The sequence below is a fragment of the Mesoplodon mirus genome, assembly GCF_964341445.2.
Source record: "Mesoplodon mirus genome assembly, chromosome: 2".
Lineage (NCBI taxonomy): Eukaryota > Metazoa > Chordata > Mammalia > Artiodactyla > Ziphiidae > Mesoplodon > Mesoplodon mirus.
Genome location: NC_138977.1, coordinates 168,981,464 through 169,006,613, shown reverse-complemented (window position 1 = coordinate 169,006,613; position 25,150 = coordinate 168,981,464). Strand labels below are relative to the sequence as shown.

Below are 25,150 nucleotides of genomic sequence, written 5' to 3'. Positions count from 1 at the left end.
AATTAAGCATAATCTTGGTCCACTAGACAAAGTCCACAAGTAGTTGTCAGTATAGCCAGACACTAATCCAAATACTGCTATTTATGTGCTAAGTGAGCTCACCCAAGGAATTTCATTTAGTCTTCTAATCTATATTAAAAATCTATAAAAAGAGGAGATGGGATGTCATGGTTTCTCAGTACCATTCTTATTACTTAAGATCATATGGTTGCAAGGAACAGAGACCAGCTCTGGCTACTTTAGGCAGTAAAGAAGTTTATTAAAGGGATTTAGGGTAGCTCCCTCAGAATCAAAGGGAAGGCTGGAGAACCAGGATCAGGGAAGAACAGGAAGGAAGGTAGGTCTGGATGTCTCAAGACAAGAACAGAGTAATAATAGTTCCAGTATTAGAAGCTGCAGTTATAATGTATACTGTATTTAATCGGTACTAGGCATATCCTAAACCCTTTAGATAGTCTAACTTATTTAATTCTCATAACAACCCTATGAGTTAGGTACTATTAATGACTCCATTGTAGAGATAAAGAAACTTGGCATAAAGAGGTTAAGTATAACAAGGACCTATTGTACAGCACAGGGAACTGCTCAATATTCTGTAATAACCTAAATGGGAAAAGAATTCGAAAAAGAATAGATACAAGTATATATGTAACTGAATCACTTTGCTGTAGACCTAAAATTAACACATTACTGTTAATCAACTATATGCCAATATAAAATTAAAAAAAACAAAAACATTAAAAGAAAAATTCCAGAAATAAACAATTCATAAGTTTTTTTTTAAGAAAGAGGTTAAGTAACTCGCCCTAGCTATGGTCATTTAGCTAGTAAGGGATTTGAACGCAGGCTATCTGGCTCCTGAGTCTTGCTCTTAGCCACTCAGCGTACTATGACCTCTCTGATGGGTAGTCGCTTCAAGGTCCCAAGTGACTTTAACAATTTTCCTGCCCTTGCATTATTTCACCAGGATCAAAGTCCTAAAAAAAGAGATGGCGCAATTGCAATGGCTTAGGTCTCATGCTCAGCCCTTGGCTAAGGCAAGGCCTGTCACTTCTCTGACTGTACTCCTGAGACTCCACAAAAAAAAAGCAAAAGGAACTCCCTTAAAGGGAACCAGTGTGGCATTACCCAAAGCAAAGGGAATGGATCTTGTCCAGCCAAACGCAAAAGTCGCGAACACACCATTTCATTTAATCTTCTAATCCAGGTTTCTCAGTTTCCCAAGATCTTCTCTCACTCCGCTATGTGATTGTGATTTTCATAAAATCTCTAAGAGTCAGGCAAAAACAAGCACAGGAGACTAATGTACTTTATAGGAAAAAAAAAGAACAAGAAAGAAAATTGATGACTATTTCCTGAACTTTTAGTGTATATCAGAGCATTGTGCTAACAGCTTTACACATAATCTCATTTCATTCTCTCAATGTTATGAGATAGGTATTTCACATGAGGACATTGAAGGTTAGAAAGATCTAGTGAGTTACCCACGGTCACATAGCCAGTAGAGCTGAGACTTCAACCTCAATTTGTCAGATTAAAATTTTAATTTTTTTAATTTATAAGATATTAAGTTATGCTTTGCTGTACAAAAATTGGAGTGGTCCTTTAGGTTATGGAAAAACAATTCTAAGCATACATAAAATACAAACTGTTTTATAATATAAACCTGAGAAGATTAAAATAAACCATAAATGTGAAAATACCTTTAAAGCTATAAGCACTAATTAGATTGAATATATTATGCTCTAATTAGTATAAGGATATTAAAATCACATATCGATTATAAAACATATTGACCCAGTAAAGTAACAAAAAGAATTGTTTTTATAATAAAGCATCATAACCTTGAACTTTCTTTATAATCATGCATTTAAGGTGTTGACAGCTCTGTGATCTCCAGCCCAGGGAAGGAGAAAGGAGAGAAAAATAGAGAAGACAAAAGAGAAGGGAGAAAGGTTGAATGTTGATGATGCCTGTGATGATGTCTTTCAGTTTCTCTCAAATCAAGTGAGTTGTCCATACAGTTTAACCTTCCACTTCCCTTGCAAGGAAGAAGGTCAGTTCACTTCTAGAGAAGATTTTGCAGTCAATAACAATTCACTGTTACTTCCAATAATTTTTTTTTACTAAAGGGGAGGATAATGCAGGGAATTTTCCTTTCTTCTCAAAATATAGAGAGGAAACACCAAATAGAAAGATGCAAATAAATATCAATAAATCTATAACCAGTCTTACGGATACACACATTTATCCATTCGTGAATGCAGGGAAGGGAATAGCTATGTCTACATGTTCAGTATCTACATAACATACAGAATAGAAAACAGCAGGCTAGGACTTTTAGCCACAGATAGAAACTGCAGGTAACCCAGGTTAAGTCATTAACTCATTACGTGGCTCTGGGCAAGTCACCTGATTTCTCTTTGCTCTTTGGTCCACCCCCCGGTTGGGCACTACATAGAAATTCCCTGAAAACCAGATGTTACATCAAAGGCAATATTTCCTGGAGACCAGCCTTGCTGACTTCTTTGAAAGGCACTAAATTTAGAAGTAACGTGCAAATAACACTGTTCAGATTAAACTCGCTTATTAGTGGTCCAGATGATAATCAAAGGCAAACAGATGGTCGCTTAATGAATGTTATTGGAAGGGAGGCATCTTTAAATATAGGATTTGTGTGAAAAGCTTGTTTTTTCTTACAAGTTATTTTGAAATTATGTTGGAAAGTTGGCATCTTTTTTCAGAATATAACTTTGTGGAGTCTCATACACATGTTGAGGAAGATCAAAGCTTTGGAGAGCCAACAGAAGGTTGTTCCAAGTTGAATAAGCAAAATTATGCAGTTAAAATGGAGCTTGAAAACCTTAACAGAAAGTATATAGTTATCAAGAGCCAGAGCATATATCTTAAGGAATCAGAGATATCGAATATACCTTGCTTTTTAGAAATCTGACCCAATCTATACAAGTGCCAGAATAGGAAATGTTTTTCCTTTTAGCCTAACATGTTGAGAACAGGATTTTATTTATTTGGTTTTTTCAAGAAACGTGCCATCCTCCTTGCTCAGCAAAATGTGGTTATTGGTTATATCTCCTTCCCTTCTATACAGAAAAAAAGAATTACAAACTGTATCCTAAAACAGGCAGGATAGCTTTCCACATGACTACTGGAGTCTCTGAACCAGCAGCAACTCAGGTTATTGATGTTAACTAATGTTAGTGACACAACTCATGTTAATTGATTATTTATAAAATTCTAGGTGTTAGGTGCTTTTTACAGAAGATATTTGTCAAAACAGAACAAAACTACACACACCAGTTTTCCTGGAGTACAACTGGGTTTGATAGAGGCACAATTCTACAAGGTAATGTATCATTCAGGGTCAATCCAGGATACAGAAACCACACCAGTTAACTGAATAGAGAGAAATGAATATAAAGTATTCTTAACTAGATACAAAGTAATTAACTAGGTAACTGAAGGAGTAAAAGGAGAACTCTAATTTGTGGTGGGCTGCTAAGTGCTTACAACCAGATCTCTGGTTGGGGAAATCTGATTTGTAGCATTTGCCAATTTTCATGGTGTAAATACTCCCAGCATGGCAGATTTCCAGCTACCAGCAGTTTACCATCTCACTTGCAAAATTCCTGAAAATTTAACAATAGACTCTGCGAGCCAATATGGGCTGGCTCTGGCACAGAGGTAGCAACTGCAGGAAACCGCTAACATCCCTAGGGCTGAGGAACAAAGAAGCTGGAATTACTGAAACTTAGTAGCCTGAAGAAGGGGCCCCGCAGGGTGAGGCAGCTTCTGCTCTGTGGTAACCACGTGTACCCGAAAGGCCGTGATCAAAAACGAAGATATGTCGGAGGAGATGCAACGGGCTTGGTGGAGTGTGCTACCCAGGTGTTGGAGAAATATAACACTGAGAAGGACATTTGACAAGTACAAGCCAACCCGGCACAGCATCACAGAAGGAACTTCGGTACTTACGCGACCCCTGTAACTAAACACTTGATCTACTCCTACCTGAGCCAAGTGGCCATTCTTCCGTTCAGATCTGGTTAGAAACATGGACTGTACCACACACCCAGTGATCTATCCAAAAGCAAGGACTGCAGCCTAAATTCCAAATACCAGAGACTGAAATATTATCCTCGCCTAAAGGAACACCTCGATCTTTGAGATTTCATCGTCTTGTTTTGAACAGGGCATTCTAATTTCTTGTGGTTATAAAACAATTAGCAAAGCAGCCTACATTTGTAATTTTCATCTATTTCCCATGTTTTTTCTTCTCAAAATCCATTCCTTTCAAAAATAAATAAATAAATCTGATGGAGAAGTGTGAAAAATAAATAAATGCATGCATACATAAATATATAAACAAAAAGGGGGTGTGACTGGTGCCAGTGACTGAAATGAAGCACAGTATTTGAAAGTGTCAGAGGAACTGCAAACTGGATTCAATTCTGACTTCAGGAAGGAACTGCCGTCGCGGGATGGAAAAGCACTGCTGGAGCGCAGCTCATAGGAACAGGAAGAGCTCAGAAGCCAACAGAAGGCAGACGGGAAGGAGCGTGGCTTCCTCCTCCAGCCTGGCCATCTCCCTCTAGTGCCCCCTGATGGAAGAGGAAAAGGGAACTGGCGGCAAAGCTGGATGTGGTTTGCAGAGTCCTAGCCCCAACACTGCTGAGCTGAACCTAGAAAGATGGTTTGGAGCTGAAAGGCAATAGCTTAATAACTGGCCCAGTTATAATCGGAAGAATAATATACTTGTATAACTCTTTACAATTTGCAAAGCTTTAGAAAAAACCAAATTGAAATGATAACCACCATTTACTGCTAAGTATTTATGAGCCAGGAACCATGCTAAATTTTATACACAATGTATCTCATTCAATTTTCAGAACGGTCCTATGAGATAGGTATTGTTAACCCCATTTAGTTTATGAGGAAACAGAGGTACCAAAAGTTTAAGAGAGCTGCCAGAGATTACACAAGCTGATGGCGACTAAGTGGTTGTTACACGTTATGTCCGCAGTATGGTCTCTTAGCCACCGGGCTGTCATTTTCAGTAGGACAGAAACCAAATGACAACACCAACTTCATTTGATGTCTACTCAGGAAGATTTATATTCTGAATGGGGTAGAGCAGAGATCCTATTAGTGGTGACAGTTCCTGCTCTCAGACATTGCATAGAAGAATTTGGTAATATGCAAAAAAACAGCTCTCATTAAGAGGTCTATGTTAAAGTTGGGGTCAGCTGGAAAGAAAACCATAAAAATATCAACCTAAACCATTCAGAAGCTTCATTTTTGTCACATAAAATGAGTCCAGAGTTTGGGTGTCGAAGAATGAATGGTAACACTCTGATGCCCTCAAGGATCTAAGTTCTTTCTAATTTTTCCCTCGTCTTCACTCTTCCTTTGCAGGTGTCTTCCCTTCTCATGCTGCCGCCTTGTGCCAAGACTGTTCCTTCATATCAAATTTTGAGTCAGTGTTTCAGTTGCAAAGAGGGAAAGGACAAAGAGCAGCTAATTCTGCTCCTTTCAAAGAATTTCTCAGAAGCCCCTCCCAGGAATTTCTGCTTACATCTCACTGTCCAGAACTGCGTCACATGGCTACTCATAGCTGAAAGGGAGGCTGAGAAATGCCTTTTGTATCTAGGCATATTTCCACACAATAAAATAGGAGTTCAGTTAATTTGAAAAGAGAAAGGATATTGGTTTGGAAGTTATGCACATCAATCACAAAAGATAAGCACGGCTTGTAGGATCAACAGCTTATTTCCCCTTTACTTAGTTGTCTGACTTTGCCATTTCCTAACCTCTTCACTTTTCATTGACTCTGTGACCCGGATTTCCCAAGGCACCCTCAGCTGAAAGTGTTCATCTCTTTGTCCCATAAACTCTCTCATATTTGCCAGCCCTGTGTCCTGACTTTGGTATCAAAAATATGTGTCCATATAAACTATTTATCTGTTTTCTGGTAAATTCTTCAACAGCCCTTCCGTTCCTCTTAATTCTCAATGTAGACCCAGCTGACCCTAAAACTAAAGTCCCAAAATGTCCCCTTTCATTTTGTTTGTTTGTTTTTTCATTTTTTTTTGGACCATTTTGTCAAACTTCTGTTGTTTCCGGTAATTTGATTTAACATTCTTAGGGTTTGGAACCATTGCTGGATCAAACCAAATAGAACATGTCAAGAGGGATTATTAAACTTCATATGAAGTGATATTCTCCTCCAACAGAGTACCTCCTCTCCTCTTCATACAAGGAGATTGTGAATTTGAAGAGTAAGGGTTAGGAGATCCTAAGCATTCAGGCTTTGAGCTACTTACTCTCTATATACTCTTTCTTCATACTATCTTAACCAGAATAAATAGAACTTTAAACAACAGGAAGATTTCAAGAAGATAGGAAAGCATTCCAAGTAGGCACAGCACCCCTTTCCTCTCTCTCCAAGAGATCATGGCCATGAGAATCAATAACCAAGCTCCAGTAGCCAATGACTTAATAGGACAATGTGTCAGGTAAGAGGTAGGTGACATATCATAATTACTATGCAATATCTTAGCCTTTATTTCAGCAGATTGTTGTAAAGTGTTGGTCTGTGTATGTGTGTGTGCATGCACTTAATTCTACACACCTATACCACCAGAGCAGGCCCTTATGCTTTTTTCCCTCTTCTTCTCCTAAGGTTTTTTTTTTAAAATAGATTTCTTTTAGAAAGGTTTTAGATTTACAGAGAAACTGAGCAAATAGTACAGAGTGTTCCCATATACCTTCCCCTCACCCAGTATACCCTATTATTAACATCTTACATGAGTATGGTACATTTGTTACAATTAATGAACGAATATTGATACATTATTATTAAATAAAGTCCAGAATTTATTAACATATTTTTTTTAGTTTTTACCTAATGTCCTTTTTCTGTTAGAGGATCCCACAAGGCTACCACACTCATTACACTTAGTCATCATGTTCCTTTAGGCTCATCTTGACTATGACGGTTTCTCACTTTCCTTGTTGTTGTTGTTGTTTGTTTTTATTGGAGTATAACTGATTTACAATGATGTGTTAATCTCTGCTGTACAGCAAAGTGAGTCAGTTATACATATACATATATCCACTCTTTTTTAGATTCTTTTCCCATATAGGCCATTACAGAGTACTGAGTAGAGTTCCCTGTGCTATACAGTAGGTCCTTATTAGTTATCTATTTTCCTTGTTTTTAATAACCTTGACAGTTTTAAGGAGTGCTGGTCAGGTGTGTTGTAGGATGCCCTCTACTGGAATTTGATGTTTTTCTCTTGTCCAGTTTGGGATTATGGGTTTGGGGGAGGAAGATCACAGAGGTAAAGGGTCATTTTTACCACAGTCTTATAAGGGGTACATACAATCAACAGAACTAATTATTTTGAAGTTGACCTTGGTCACCTGCCTAAAGTAGTGTTTGTCAGGTTTATCCACTATAAAGTTACTCTTTTTTCCCCTTTCTGTACTGTATGCATTTTTCAAGGAAACAAATGTATACAGTCCACACTTAAGAAGTGAGGAGTTATGACCCCCTCCACGAGGGTGGAGTATCTGCACAACTTATTTGGATGTCTTCTGCATGGAAGATTTGTCTCTTCTCCCCCATTTACCTATTTATTCAATCATTTATCTATATCAGTGTGGACTTACAGATATTTATTTTATACTTTGGGTTATAATCCAATACTACTTTGTTTATTTTGTTGTCCAAAAATTTCCAACTTTGGCATTGGCATCTCTTTCAATTGACTCCTGTGCCCCTTTGACATAATACAAATCAATGTAGGTTTGGTTTTTAGTTCTTTTTTTGTTTTTTTGTTCATTTGTTCAGACCTTCCTTATTTGGGGGCTCTACAAGATTCACCAGGTTCATCTTATATTATTTCCTGCCCCAGTCCTAGAATTAGCCATTTCTCCAATTATATTTTCATCTTTATTATCAATTTTAGTTTTTTCAACAATTCTTTGTTCAATAAATAAGCCTGAAGTTCCTGTTACCTTTTGCTTCCAACAAAGAAGAGATGAGAAGCAGACACACACAAAAAATAAGTTCAAAAGAAGCAGATCCTTGAGAGAAGGAAGGAAGAAAGGGTTTCATGTCTTCTATTCCCTATCGTTACCAGGAGGTAAGTCACACTTCTAGACTGTCAGAGGGAAAAGTCCATCTGCAGGAGAAAGTCAACACCTGGCCCCTCAGAGCATCCCTAGGGTGGGTGCTCTCCCTCCAAAAGAACCTCTGCTCTCTTTTTCCTGCAGGGAAAGGTCCTTACATCTCATCTTGCAAAGAGAGTACACCATCCAGCACATCTGTGTCCTCTGGAAATGGTTCAAACTCTGGTGCCAACATGGAGAAGGATAAAAGGAGCACAAGGAATGTCTCTAGTGAAGATGAAAATATCCACAAGCCCCTCAAGATATCAAGATACCCTTGTGAGAGTGCCAGTGTGTGTAAAGTGGCCAGTGGGTGTTTCAATGCAGCAGTACCAAGTGAGAGGCACTGACTGCCGTCTCCTAGGGGTGCTGTAAATATGTTAATAGGACCACATTACAGAGAAGGGGGTCCAGAAAATTGTGTGCTCCTGAAGGCACCAACAAATGGGTAGAGGGAAACAAGAGCCATAAAAACTGGCCGAGGTTTCCCTTCTGCTGGTTCTCAGTGGCTGCTTCCTCCAGAAAGCCTTCCCTGGCCCATAGAATGGCCTGGGTGGGGCATCTTTGAGCACCTAAAGCTGTGAACTCTCACTCACTTATCAACAAATGTTTACTCACCCCTAATATGAGTCAAGAACTAAGCTATGTGCCAGGGATAAAGAATTATACCCTGAGTCTCAAAACTCACATACCAGGGGATGGAGAAGGAGGGTGGGGGAATCACAAACATGTCAGTATGCAACTTCAATACCATGCTAGGAGGCAATAAGCAAGACAGAAGAAGAATAACTGCCCAGGTTATGAGGCAAAGGATGGTGGACTAGATGAGGAAACATCCAAGCAGTCTTAAAGGATGACAATTAATCCTCCAATTCCACTCGTTGACCATTCTTCATATTATCTAATATAATATTATATTCTTCTCTTGCTTTTTCTCTCTAACTTCTCTTAGAGACACCTTTTGATTTGCTCACTGTAATCAGTCAGGGTTCCACCAGCGAAAACAGAACCAGTAGGATATATATGTAAAGAAATGGGAGATAGATAGAGATAGAGATAAAAGGAAAGAGAGAAAGAGAGAGAGAGAGGGAGGGATTTATTGCAAGGAATTGGCTTACACAGTTGTAGAGGCTGGCCAGGCAAGTCTGAAATCCTTAGGGCAGGCTGGAAGGAAGGACAGGCTGGAAACTCTTGCAGGAGCTTGACATTGCAGTCAGCAGGTGGAATTTCTTCTTCCTCAGGGAAACCTCAGCTCTGTTCACAAAGCCTTTCAAATTATTGGATCTGGCCCACCCAGATTTTTCAGGATAATCTCCTCTTACTTAGAGTCAACTGACTGTAGATGTTAAACAGATCTACAAAATACATTCACAGCAACACCCACATGAGTGTTTGATTAACTGGGAATCACAGCCTAGCCAAGTTGGCACATACAACTGACCATCAAACTCACCCATCTCTTTCTACCATCTGCCTTCAGTGCACAACTCACATGAGATCAGACTTCCCTGGCAGTCCAGTTGTTAATACTCCCCGCTTCCACTGCAAGGGGCGCAGGTTCGATCCCTGGTCAGGGAAATAAGATCCCGCATACCGTGTAGTGCAGCCAAACAAACAAACAGAAAAACACACACATGAGATCACAATGAGAGTAATTCCTCTAGGACTTGTGCAATATAATAGCCCAGCTTACTCACTGATTCACCCCCCTCCCACCCCAACACACCTAACTACTCAGAGCCTTTGCCTGGACTCGGGCAGGGCTATAGCTGCCTGTCTGGGTGTGCCCAGGGTACAAATCACTATTGAACACTTCCCGGATAAACAAACAGGACTATTGTAATACATGCGAAAGGGGAAAGGATGCCACATAACCATTTAGAATGATGGTAAATGCAAGGCACATTCACTTAGAAATTAATGAAAGACAAAAATATGGGAGTTTTGGACCCTAGGGGGGGAAAAAACAACTTCTATTCCTTTCTCCTTTAAGTGTACAGAACAGAAATTAAGTACTCAAACCCTGCAATCAACTGGATTTGAAATCTAGTTTATATAACCTATTTGAAATCTAGTGGCAATTTCATAACCATTGTGAACCTCAGTTTCTTCAACTATGACATGGAAAATAATAAACCTTACCTCAGAAAGTTGTTATGAGGATAAAAGAGAAAATACATGCAAAAGCACTTAGTGCAAAGACAAGCATCCTATATAGTTTTTTTAAAGTCACTATTATTTTTTTTTTTTTTTTTTTTTTTTTTTTCTCTTTTTGCGGTATGCGGGCCTCTCACTGTTGTGGCCTCTCCCGTTGCGGAGCACAGGCTCCGGATGCGCAGGCCCAGCGGCCATGGCTCACGGGCCCAGCCGCTCCGCGGCATATGGGATCCTCCCAGACCGGGGCACGAACCCGTATCCCCTGCATCGGCAGGCGGACTCCCAACCACTGCGCCACCAGGGAGGCCCTAAAGTCACTATTATTATCATTAAGTAACTGCTCTGTGCCAGGCAAAGTAGGGGATACTGAGATAAGTAAGAACCTTGAAAATCCTTTGAGAAATGTCAGACATATAAACAATTTCAATGCAATATGTAAATCCAACAGGAGACGGGGGAGCAGAGAAAGGAATGAGTGCTCCAGCCTAAGGATCAGGAAGACTTCACAGTGGAAATTTCACATGAACTGGGTTTCCAAGGACCAGCAGTGCTTCCTGAGCACAAAAGCAGGGTAGGGCATTGCAAGCATAAGGAATAGCATGGGTAAAGGCAGAGGCATAGAAGAGCACAGTGCATCTACAGGTGAGCAGAAGTCCAGCGTGAATGGAGCACAGGCATTTTATGGTGTAGGAAGGAGGGGTGGGGTAAGGCGGTGGAGGTGGAGAAGTGGGATAAAGACATCTGATGAAGGCTGATATGGCATGTTAAGGAGATTGGCCTCTATCCTGAAGACAGTTGGAGGCAGGCTTCCAACTCTGCTTTTGGCCACTAAGCAATTGTACTGTAAATTGATAAAGCAGCATTTATATTTACTTGTCTACAAGCCAGACATAGCAAATGCACACATCCCCATGGAAATGTTCCTCGCCAGGATCATCAGTAATCCGGGCAGAGGAGGGACAGGGGGATTACACATACCAAAAACAAGTCAACCATGGCGCCCAACCCAGTCCATCACCTTACATCATCACATGGCCGGACTTACAGAGGATGTGGGGAGGAAGAAAACTTTCTTAGTTGAAACAGAAGGACATATACACAAGTATTTCTCTCTCTTCTCTCCCTTCTGCACACTCCAGTTCTGAACCATTTTACATAATTGACTATTCCCTCCTCCTTTCAGCATTTGCTTCTCTTGGCTTCTTGGACAACCTCATTCTCCTGGTTGTCTTTCTACCTCACAAGATGCTCCTCTCAGGCTCCTTTGCTGGTTCCTAACGTTGGAGCCCCAGATTTCAATCTTTGTACCTCTTCCCCATCTTCCCTCATTCCCTAGGTGTTTTCATACAAATGTATTACTTGGTAATACATTTGTAAATGTAATACCATCAATCTGCTGACAATTTCCAAATTTGTATCACCACTCAGACCTCTCCCTTGGATTCCAAACTCTGTATCCAATTGTCTGCTCAATATTTCCACTCGATATGTCAGGCATCTCAAACTGAAGATGGATAACGCTAAACTTTTGGTCTTTCAAGCCAAATCTGTTCAATAAACATAAATCCCAAGATCATTTTAAAACATAAATTATCACCTCACTTCCCTGATCAAAACTGTCCAACAGCATCCTATTTCCTTCACAGTAAAAACCAAAGTCCTACAAAATCCAAGCTGCTGAATTCCCTCCCCTTTACCTGCTTGACATTGATCTCCTACCACTCTCCACCATGGTCATTCCATGCCAGACACACCAGGTTCTTGCTTTTCTTCACGTACACAAGCACACAGGAGCCTCAGAGCTTTTACACTTCTTCCGCCTGCTAAGGATGCTCTTCCCCCAGATGATTGCAGATTGGATGTCACCTTCTCAGTGAAGTCTTCCCGAAGTACTTTATTTAAAATATTAAGTCCACCACTGTCAACACCCCATACAGAATGCCATATCTCCTTTTCTGCTTCATTTTCTCCTTAGCACTTGTCACCATCTAATCAGGCATCTCATATAGTTTTTACTTGTCAATTTGTTGTAATTTTTCTCTCTTGCCACCACCACTAGAATATAATAAAGCATGAAGATGTTTTCTTCTGTTTTATTCACCACTACGTACCCTACAACAAAAAAAAGAACCTGGAGCATAGTAGCTACTCAATAAACATTTTTAAAATTAATGAATCAACCTATGGAGAAAGCACTGCACTTAGAGTTTGAAGACCTGGGTTTGAATTCAGACTATGACTTATTTCATTGCACCATTGGTGAAATGACTCATCTTCTTTGGCCTCAGCTTCCTCCTTTGAAAATTGGGGTTAGTAATCTCTGTTTAACATGTAGCAATGATTAACTAGCATTATAAAACACAATACAATGGGCACTCAAAAACTGATTATACACTCATTTATCTTATTTAATGTTTCTGGCAGATCAAAAAGTCAACCCTGTGATAGAATGAGAGCTTCGTCCACTGCCAGCAGTTCTTAGACAAAATATGATTTGTAAAAACTAAGTTTAAACATCTACATTTTGAATCGTTATTTTTTTCATACTCCATATTAGCTCCTCAAACTTCAATAGGAAGTTAGGGTCCAGATATATTTTGTCAAGTAAGGTGGTAGACTAAAATAAGAGATTGCCTGTTTTATGTCAGATATGCATTCACAAAATTATTTATTTAACAAACATTTATTAAGTACCTACTATGTGCCAAACACTGTTCTAGGCTCTGAAGATAGAGCAGTGCACAAGACAAAGTTTTTGCTTTTATGGCATTCATATTGTAGTTCAGAAAGAAATGAATGAATACATTAAGATAGTAATGATTCATAAAGAAAAAGCAGTATAAAGGAACAGAGAAGCAGGCTATTTTTTATAGGATAGTCTGATAAGGTAAAATTAGATCAGAAGCCTGAATGAAATAAGGGATTAAGCCATGGGGATACCTGGGGAGATAATGTTCCATGCATAGGAAACAGTAAAGAGTGTTTATTAAAGAAAAAAGGCTGATTCTCAGTAAGAACAGTGAGTTTCGGGGTGTTTTAATTTGCCCTATATCCATCCCCTTTCCCCAGCTCCATAGTAGTTGTAAAAACCAACAGCCATGGAACTATACTTATAAAAAACAGCAGTCTACAGTCAATGGAAGGTACAGAACATGCCTAGAATCCCCCCCAAAATCTCCATTACAAGAGAACCATCATTATTTGGCCTGTCTGGCAGTACCCTGGTGTTCTAACTATGTTCTTAGATTCTGTATGTCTATTTGGCATCCATTAATCACAGGGCCAAACTATCAGCCACATGTTTACCTGTCCTACAAGTCAGCCTGCCTGAAACTCACCTTTCATGAGCAGATCCAAGGTTGTGCCCCCACCCACCTTCTTATCTGACACTCACACACCAAGCCAGTAATTCCCCTTCCATAAGTCACTGTAGGGCCAGTATTCAGGCAACTAGAACCCAAAGCCCATCAGAATTACTTAAACCGGCCAATCCTAAACTGTTTATTTTGCTCTGCTTTGCCTTTCCCATAGAAACCCCAAGAAGTGTTCTTAACTAGGCCTTCCCCTCATTTGTGCTTCTGCCTAGCCAAACCTGGTATTTATCCTGTGGTCCTGAATGGTGTTGGATGTCCCTTTTTAATGACCTTGGCCTCTCCATGTCATCACTCAGTCACATCTCTATGAGTTAAATCTCAGGTATAATTTTTAAACACCTGGAAATTCCCACTCATAGGACTTGTCTTTATTTGACCTGACCTAGAACTCAATCATTGTGAACAGCCTTTTCCATGGGGCATTTATTGAAAAATACCAGTGGCTATGATTTAACATCACAGCTGCCTGAGTTAAGATTAACAGCTGGGGCAAACAAAGGGCTGACTAAATTTTTTTTTTTTTTGAGTAATTAGATGTCCACAGAAGGCTTTGAGAAAGCACCAACATATTCCTGGGAATCTACGTGGCAAAGTGCATTCTCAGGAAAGACCTGGGAAAGCTCTTGTCTCTGACCTCTGACCAAACTTAAGGCTCTGCACAGGCAGGAAGTGAAGGGTAAGGCAGAGCTGTAACTAGCAGAATGTGAATAGTGCCAAGCATGCACCCAGAACCCTTTGGCAGAGGCTGGGAGAATTATTGCTTCAAAGCATTCAAGGAGATCCCTGTCTAATTATTAGCTGGCCACTAAGCCAACTGACCAGAGACTTCAGTGGCCACACATGACAAAAAATACTGACTTTACAAAATTAGTTGAGGACAATCACTAGGCAAACAAACTGTCATGATAACAAACATAAACAATGACAACAAGCCATGAGGAAGTGGGGGAAATCTGGTTTCCATAATAACCACATAATATTATTTAAAATATTCAATTTTCTACAAAAATTATGAGACATGAAAAGAAATGGGAAAGTATGGCCACACAGGATGGGGGTGGACAGTTAGTAGAAACTGTCCCTGAGAAGGTCTGAACATTGGACTTACTAGACAAAGATTTCAAATCAGCTTGTGCTAAGGGTCTCCAAAACTACCTTGAAGTTCATGATTCACTAGAGAGACTCACAGAACTCAGGAAAGTTATACTCATGATTACAGTTTATTACAGAGAAAGGATACCAATTAAAATCTGGAATGGAAAAAGGTACAAAGGGCAGGTTCCAAGAGAGACAAGGCAGAAGCTTCCAGCCATCTTCCTATTGGAGTCATGTGGACTCTCCCTACAATGACTGTGATAACGTGTAATAAGTACTGTCAATCAGGGAAGCTCACCCAAGCCTTGAAGTCCAAGGTTTTTAATGGGAGTCAGTCACATCATCTCAATAGATGTGGAAAAAGCATTTGCCAAAACCTGATGCTCAGTCATGATAAAACACTCAACAGACTAGGAATAGAGAGAAACTTCCTCGAGCTGATAAAGAAATTCTACAAAATAAAAAACTAGAGTTAACATCATATTTAATGGTGAAAGATGGAATGTCTTTCTCCCTGAGATGAGGATTAAAACAAAGATTCCACTCTTCCCACTTACAGTCAACATTGTACTGGAGGGTCTAGCCAAGGACATTGAGCAAGAAAAATAAAAAAGTGTACCCAGGTTGGAAGAAAAGAAGTGAAATTATCTCTATTCATGGATGATATGGTCTTGTGTGTAGAAAGTCCTAAGGAATACACATGCACACACACAAGCTATTAGAACTAATAAACAAGTTCAGCAAGATTGCCAGGATTAAACATTAGTGTATAAAAGTCACTTACATTTCTGTGTACTAGCAATGAACAATCCAAAAATGAAACTAAGAAAATAATCTCATTTATAATAGCATTCAAACAAGTAAAATACTTAAAATAAATTTAACAAATGGAGTGTAAAACTTATATACTAAAAGCTATAAAATATCATTGAAAGCAATTAAAGAAGATCTAAACAAATGGAAAGACATCCCACATTCATGGATTTGGAAGGCTTGGTATTGCTAACATTTCAATACATGCTACATTGATCTACAGATTCAAATACAATTCCTATCAAAATCACAGCTGTCATTTTTGCAGAAATTGACAAGTTGATTCTAAATTCATAGGGAAACGCAAGGGACCCAGAAAAGCCAAATCAATCTTGAAAAGGAACAAAGCTAGAGACCTTGCTGATGCTAAAACTCAATACAAATCTACAATAATTGAGACAGTGTGATATGACATAAGACTAGACATATAGATCAATGGAATAAAGTTGACAGTCCAGAAAGAAACCCATGCATTTATGGTAAACTGATTTTCAATAAGGATGCCAAGACAATTCAATGGGGAAAGAATAATCCTTTTAACAAATGATGCTTGAGCAACTTGATATCCACCTGCAAAAGAATGAGTTTGTACCCTACCCCTTACACCATATATAAAAATTAACTCTATATGAATATACATGTAAGTTTTTTACTAAAATGTGACACATGGACTGAAGAGCATAATGGACATGACTGAAGATAAATATTTGAGTTAGAAATTTATGTCAACTTATGCTTCCAGAACACAATATGAAAGGACAATGTGTTAAATATATAAAAGAAACGTAAAGAAATATGTCATCTAGATTCAGATGTTTATAATTCATTTAATAGGATTTCTGTCATCATAGAGAGAATAGAGGAAAAGATATAACAAATGAAATAAGAGTAGAAAATTTCCCAGAACTACAGAAAGATATAAATGTTCCAATTCAAAAAGTCCAAATACACATGAAGTTTCATTTTTTCAAGGAAAAGAAAAAAATCCTAAAATCTTCCAAATGGGGCACAGAGAGGAGGAATTAACAGATACACTACAAAGAACTGAGATTTAGACTGGCATCAGAATTTTTATCAATTTTAGATGCCAGAGATTTTCTAAGTTCAAAGAGGAAACATAGCCTATACATACAAGTGTTCATATTATTCTAAAATGTTCACCGTTACAAAATTAGTATACCACAAACTTCTTAAGAGCATAAAACAGAGTAAGACAATACAACTGGGATACATTTAAAAATTAAGGGACACTAGGATTGGTTCAAGATGGTGGAGTAGAAGGACGTGCCTTCACTCCCTCTTGCAAGAACACCAGAATCACAACTAACTGCTGAACAGTCATTGACAGGAAGACACTGAAACTTACCAAAAAAGATAACCCACATCCAAAGACAAAGGAGAAGCCACAATGAGATGGTAGGAGGGGTGCAATCACAATAAAATCAAATCCCATAACTGCTGGGTGGGTGACTCACAAACTGGAGAACACTTATACCACAGAAGTCCACCCACTGGAGTGAAGGTTCTGAGCCCCATGTCAGGCTTCCAAATCTAGGGTCCGGCAATGGGAAGAGGAATTCCTAAAAATTCAGACTTTGAAGATTAGTGGGATTTGATTGCAGGACTATGACAGGACTGGGGGAAACAGAGACTCCACTCTTGGAGGGCACACACAAAGTAATGTGTGCATCAGGACCCAGGGGAAGGAGCAGTGACCCCATAGGAGACTGAATCAGACCTACCTGCTAGTGTTGGAGGGTCTCCTGCAGAGGTGGAAGTTGGCTCTGTCTCACCATGAGGACAAAGGCACTGGCAGCAGAAGTTCTGGGAAGTACTCTTTGGCATGAGCCCTCCGAGAGTCCGCCATTAGCCCTACCACAGAGCCCAGGTAAGCTCCAGTGTTGGGTTGCCTCAGACCAAACAACCAACAGGGAGGGGCCCCAGTCCCACCCACCCATCAGCTGTCAAGCAGATTAAAGTTTTACTGAGCTCTACCCACCAGAGCAACAGCCAGCTCTATCCACCACCAGTCCCTCCCATCAGAAAACTTGCACAAGTCTCTTAGATAGCCTCATCCACAAGAGGGCAGAGGGTAGAGGGCAGAAGGAAAAAGAACTACAGTCCTGCAGCCTGTGGAACAAAAACCACATTCACAGAAAGATAGACAAGATGAAAAGGCAGAAGGCTATGTACCAGATGAAGGAACAAGATAAAACCCCAGAAAAACAACTAAATGAAGTGGAGATAGGCAACCTTCCTGAAAAAGAATTCAGAATAATGAGAGTGAAGATGATCCAGGGCCTCGGAAAAAGAATGGAGGCAAAGATCGAGAAGGTGCAAAAAATGTTTAACAAATATCTAGAAGAATTAAAGAACAAACAGAGATGAACAATACAATAACTGAAATGAAAACTACACTAAAAGGAATCAGTAGCAAAATAACTGAAGCAGAAGAACAGATAAGTGACCTAGAAGACAGAATGGTGGAATTCACTGCTGCATAACAGAATAAAGAAAAAACAATGAAAAGAAATGAAGACAGCCTAAGAGACCTCTGGGACAACATTAAACGCAACAACGTTCGCATTATAGGGGTCCCAGAAGGAGAAGAGAGAGAGAAAGGACCCGAGAAAATATTTGAAGAGATTATAGTGTAAAACTTCCCTAACATGGGAAAGGAAATAGTCACCCAAGTCCAGGAAGTGCAGAGACTCCCATACAGGATAAAACCAAGGAAAAATACACTGAGACACATAGTAATCAAATTGGCAAAAAATAAACACAAAGAAAACTTATTGAAAGCAGCAAGGGAAAAACAACAAATAACATAAGCTTAACAGCTGATTTCTCAGCAGAAATTCTACAAGCCACAAGAGGGTGGCATGATATACTTAAAGTGATGAAAGGGAAGAACCTAGAACCAAGATTACTCTACACGGCAAGGATCTCATGCAGATTTGATGGAGAAGTCAAAAGCTTTAGAGGCAAGCAAAAGCTAAGAGAATTCACCACCCCCAAACCAGCTCTAAAACAAATGCTAAAGGAACTTCTTTAAGTGGGAAACACAAGAGAAGAAAAGGATCTACAAAAAAAAACCCAAAACAATTGAGAAAATGGTAATAGGATCATACATATCGATAATTACCTTAAACGTGAAAGGATTAAATGTTCCAGCCAAAAGACACAGCCTTGCTGAATGGATACAAAAACAAGACCCATATATATGCTGTCTACAAGAGACCCACTTCAGACCTAGGGACACATACAGACTGAAAGTGAGGGGACGGAAAAGGATATTCCATGTAAATGGAAATCAAAAGAAAGCTGGAGTAACAATACTCATATCAGATAAAATAGACTTTAAAATAAAGAATGTTACAAGAGACAAGGAAGGACACTACATAATGATCACAGGATCAATCCAAGAAGAAGATATAACAATTATAAATACATATGCACCCAACATAGGAGCACCTCAATACATAAGGCAACTGCTAACAGCTATAAAATAGGAAATCGACAGTAACACAATTATAGTGGGGGACTTTAACATCCCACTTAACACAAATGGACAGATCATCCAAACAGAAAATTAATGAGGAAACACAAGCTTTAAATGACACAATAGACCACATAGATATAATTGATATTTACAGGACATTCCATCCAAAACCAACAGATTACACTTTCTTCTCAAGTGCACACAGAACATTCTGAAGGATAGATCACATCGTGGTCACAAATCAAGCCTCAGTATATTTAAGAAAATGGAAATCATATCAAGCATTTTTTCTGACCACAACGTTATGAGATTAGAAATCAAATACAGGGGAAAAAAACGTAAAACACACAAACATATAGAGGCGAAACAATACATTACTAAATAACCAAGAGATCACTGCAGAAATCAAAGAGGAAATCAAAAAATACCTAGAGACAAATGACAATGAATACACAACAATCCAAAACCTATGGAATGCAGCAAAAGCAGTTCTAAGGGGGAAGTTTATAGCTATAAAAGCCTACCTCAAGAAACAAGAAAAATCTCAAATAAACAATCTAACCTTACACCTAAAGAAACTAGACAAAGAAGAACAAACAAAACCCAAAGTTAGCAGAAGGAAAGAAATCATAAATATCAGAGCAGAAATAAATGAAATAGAAACAAAGAAAACAATGGCAAAGATCAACAAAACTAAAAGCTGGTTCTTTGAGAAGATAAACAAAATTGATAAACCTTTAGCCAGACTCATCAAGAAAAAGAAGGAGAGGACTCAAATCAATAAAATTAGAAATGAAAAAGGAGAAGTTTCAACAGATACTGCAGAAATACAAAGCATCCTAAGAGACTACTACAAGCAACTTTATGCCAATAAAATGGACAACCTGGAAGAAATGGACAAATTCTTACAAAGGTATAGCCTTCCAAGACTGAACCAGGAAGATATAGAAAATATGAACAGACCAATCACAAGTAATGAAACTGTGATGAAAAATCTTCCATCAAACAAAAGTCCAGGACCAGATGGCTTCACAGGTGAATTCTATCAAACATTTAGAGAAGAACTAACACCCATCTTTGTCAAACTCTTCCAAAAATTTGTGGAGGACGGAACACTCTCAAACTCATTCTACGAGGCCACAATCACCCTGATACCAAAACCAGACACAGATACCACAAAAAAGAAAATTACAAATCAATATCACTGATGAATATAGATGCAAAAATCCTCAACAAAATACTAGCAAACAGAATCCAACAACACATTAAAAGGATCATACACCATGATCAAGTGGGATTTATCCCAGGGATGCAAGGATTCTTCAATATACACAAATCAATCGATGTGATACACCATATTAACAAACTGAAGAATAAAAACCATATGATCACTTCAATAGATACAGAAAAAGACTTTGACAAAATTCAACACCAATTTATGATAAAAATTCTCCAGAAAGTGGGCATAGAGGGAACCTACCTCAACATAATAAAGGCCATATATGACAAACCCACAACAAACATCATTCTCAATGGTGAAAAACTGAAAGGATTTCCTCTAAGATCAGGAAGAAGACAAGCATATCCACTCTTGTCCGTAGTTTTGAACCACTATTTTTCAACATAGTTTTGGAAGTCCTAGCCACAGCAATCAGAGAAGAAAAAGAAATAAAAGAGATACAAATTGGAAAAGAAGAAGTAAAACTGTCACTGTTTGCAGATGACATGACACTATACATAGAGAATCCTAAAGATGCCACCAGAATACTACTGGAGCTAATCAATGAATTTGGTAAAGTTGCAGGATACAAAATTAATGCGCAGAAATCTCTTGCATTCCTATACACTAATGATGAAAAACCTGAAAGAGAAATTAAGGAAACACTCCCATTTACCACTGCAACAAAAAGAATAAAATACCTAGGAATAAACCCACCTAGGGAGACAAAAGTACTGTATGCAGAAAACTTTAGGATGTTGATGAAAGAAATTAAAGATGATACCAACAGATCGAGAGATATACCATGTCCTTGGATTGGAAGAATCAATATTGTGAAAATGACTATACTACCCAAAGCAATCTACAGATTCAATGCAATCCCTATCAAATGACCAATGGCATTTTTTACAGAACCAGAAGAAAAAATCTTAAAATTCGTATGGAGACACAAAAGATCCCAAGTAGCCAAAGCAGTCTTGAGGGAAAAAAGCGGAGCTGGAGGAATCAGACTCCCTGACTTCAGGCTATACTATAAAGCTACAGTAATCAAGACAATATGGTATTGGCACAAAAACAGAAATATAGATCAATGGAACAAGATAGAAAGCCCAGAGATAAACCCATGCACCTATGGTCAACTAATCTATGACAAAGGAGACAAGGATATACAGTAGAGAAAAACAGTCTCTTCCATAAGTGGTGCTGGGAAAACTGGACAGCTACATATAAAAGAATGAAATTAGAACACTCCCTAATACCATACACAAAATTAAACTCAAAATAGATTAGAGACCTAAATGTAAGACCGGACACTATAAAACTCTTAGAGGAAAACATAGGAAGAACACTCTTTGACATAAATCACAGCAAGATCTTTCTTGACCCACCTCCTAGAGTAATGGAAATAAAACCAAAAATAAACAAATGGGACCTAATGAAACTTAAAAGCTTTTGCACAGCAAAGAAAACCATAAACAAGATGAAAAGACAACCCTCAGATTAGGAGAAAATATTTGCAAATGAATGAATAGACAAAGGATTAATCTCCAAAATATATAAACAGCTCATGCAGCTCAATATTAAAAAAACAAACAACCTAATCCAAAAATGGGCAGAATACCTAAATAGACATTTCTCCAAAGAAGACATACAAATAGCCAAGAAGTGCATGAAAATCTGCTCAGCATCACTAATTATTAGAGAAATGCAAATCAAAAGTACAATGAGGTATCACCTCACACCAGTTAGAATGGGCATCATCAGAAAATCTGCAAACAACAAATGCTGGAGAGGGTGTGGAGGAAAGGGAACACTCTTGCACTGTTGATGGGAATGTGAATTGATACAGTCACTATGGAGAACAGTATGGAGGTTCCTTAAAAACCTAAAAATAGAAATACCATATGACCCAGCAATCCCACTACTGGGCATATATCCAGAGAAAACCATAATTCAAAATGACACATGTACCCCAATGTTCACTGCAGCATTATTTACAATAGCCAGGTCAGGGAAGCAACCTAAATGCCCATCAACCGACGAATGTATAAAGAAGATTTGGTACATATATACAATGGAATATTACTCAGCCATAAAAAGGAATGAAATTGGGTCATTTGTAGAGACGTGGATGGACCTAGAGACTGTCATACAGAGTGAAATAAGTCAGAAATAGAAAAAGAAATATCATATAGTAACGCATATATGTGGAACCTAGAAAAATGGTACAGGTGAACCAGTTTGCAGGGCAGAAATAGAGACACAGATGTAGAGAACAAACATATGGACACCAAGGGGGGAAAGTGGGGCTTGGGGGGGTGCTGTGATGAATTGGGAGATTGGAATTGACATGTATACACTGATGTGTATAAAATGGATGACTAATAAGAACCTGCTGTATAAAAAAAATAAATTAAATTAAATTCAAAAAAAAAAGGAAAAATTAAGGGACACTATTTCCACTTATTCAATGTATGTTCTGAGCCCCTACTACATGCCAGGCAACATTGTAGTTACCCATGACACAAAGGTGAGCAGCATACAGTCCATTCTCCTCATTGTGTGTCCTGCATTTGCCTCCTCACTAACCCATACACATAGCACTTTTGTAAGCTTGCACAGATTGGAAAAAATTGAGTCTCCCTATGTGCACGTTCCCGCTGAGGTCAAACAAGGAGACTCTCTGCCTTCTTATATCAGCTTTCATATGGTAAACAACTGTCAGTATTTCATGATCTATTTAGTATCACATTTTTTTCTCATTTTTGTGCCCTTTTTTGGGAGTAGGAAGGAGATTTTGCTGTTTAAAGTGGTCCCCAAGCATAATGGTGTAGTGCTTTCTAGTGTTCCTAAGCACAAGAAGGTTATGACATACCTTGCGGAGAAAATATGTGTGTTAGATAAGCTTGGTTCAGACATGAGTTATAGTGCCACTGGGCATGAGTTCAGTGTTAATGAATCAGCAACATATATTAAATAATGTATTTAAACAGAAACACTAAGGAAACCATAAACAAGACGAAAAGACAACCCTCAGAATGGGAGAAAATATTTACAAATGAAGCAACTGACAAGGAATTAATCTCCAAAATATACAAATAGCTCGTGCAGCTCAATATCAAAAAAACAAACAACTTAATCAAAAAATGGGCAGGAGACCTAAATAAACATTTCTCCAAAGACATATAGATGGCCAAGAGGCACATGAAAAGATGCTCTACATCACTAATTATTAGAGAAATGCAAATCAAAACTACAGTGAGGTATACCTCACATAGGTCAGAATGGCCATCATCAAAAAAATCTACAAACAATAAATGCTGGAAAGGGTGTGGAGAAAAGGGAACCCTCTAACACTGTTGGTGGGAATGTAAATTGATACAGCCACTATGGAAAACAGTATGGAGGTTCCTCAAAAAACTAAAAATAGAACTACAATGTGACCTAGCAATCCCATTACTGGGCATATACCCTGAGAAAACCATAATTCAAAAAGAGTCATGTACCACAATGTTCATTGCAGCTCTAATTACAGTAGCCAGGACATGGAAGCAACCTAAGTGTCCATCGACAGATGAATGGATAAAGAAGATGTGGTACATATATACAATGGAATATTACTAAGCCATAAAAAGAAACAAAATTGAGTTATTTGTAGTGAGGTGGATGGACCTAGAGTCTGTCATACAGAGTGAAGTAAGTCAGGAAGAGAAAAACAAATACTGTATGTTAACACATATATATGGAAACTAAGAAAAAAAATGGTCATGAGAACCTAGGGGCAAGACGGGAATAAAGACACAGACCTACTAGAGAATGGACTTGTGGACATAGGTAGGGGGAAGTGTAAACTGGGACAAAGTGAGAGAGTGGCATGGACATATATACACTACCAAATGCAAAATAGGTAGCTAGTGGGAAGCAGTTGCATAGCACAGGGAGATCAGCTCAGTGCTTTGTGACAAGCTAGAAGGGTGGGATAGGGAGAATGGGAGGGGGCGAGATGCAAGAGGGAAGAGATATGGGGACATATGTATATGCATAACTGATTCACTTTTTTATAAAGCAGAAACTGACACACCATTGTACAGCAATTATACTCCAATAAAAATGTTAAAAAAAAAAAAAAAAAGATACTTGCACCCTGATGTTCATTGCAGCACTATTTACAATAGCCAGGACATGGAAGCCACCTAAATGTCCATCCACAGAGGAATGGATAAAGAAGATGTGGTACATATGTACAATGGAATATTACTCAGCCATACAAAGGAATGAAGTTGTGCCATTTGCAGAGATGTGAATGGACCTAGAGACTGTCATACAGAGTGAAGTAAGTCAGAGAGAGAAAAACAAACATCATATGATATTGTTTGTATTTGGAATCTAGAAAAATGGTACAGATGAACTTATTTGCAAAGTAGAAATAGGGACACAGACATAGAGAACAAGCATATGGATCGCAAGGGGGAAGGAGATGGTGGGATGAATTGGGAGATTGGGATTGACATATATGCACTACTATGTATAAAACAGATAACTAACGAGAACCTACTGTATAGCACAGGGTGCTCTACTCATTGCTCAGTGGTGACCTAAATGGGAAGGAAATCCAAAACAGAGGGAATATATATATATGTATAGCTGATTCACTTTGCTGTACAGCAGAAATGAACACACCATTGTAAAGCAACTATACTCCAATAAATTTTTTTAAAAATGAAACACCTATAAAAACAAGGTTATATATTGATCAGTTGATAAAAATGCTGTGACCTGAGGAGGAGCTTCAAGATG

General features: G+C 38.6%; 1 pseudogene across 1 annotated transcript in view; it reads left to right on the top strand.

Annotated features, from left to right (window-relative positions):
* The window catches only part of LOC309798670 (dynein light chain 1, cytoplasmic-like), a 34,667-nt pseudogene extending 30,533 nt beyond the window's left edge, over nucleotides 1-4,134 (top strand). Inside the window, exon 3 of the transcript in view lies at nucleotides 3,842-4,134. The product of the transcript in view is annotated as a dynein light chain 1, cytoplasmic-like (transcript). The remainder of the gene's footprint in view (nucleotides 1-3,841) is intronic.
* The last annotated feature ends 21,016 nt before the right edge of the window (nucleotides 4,135-25,150 follow it).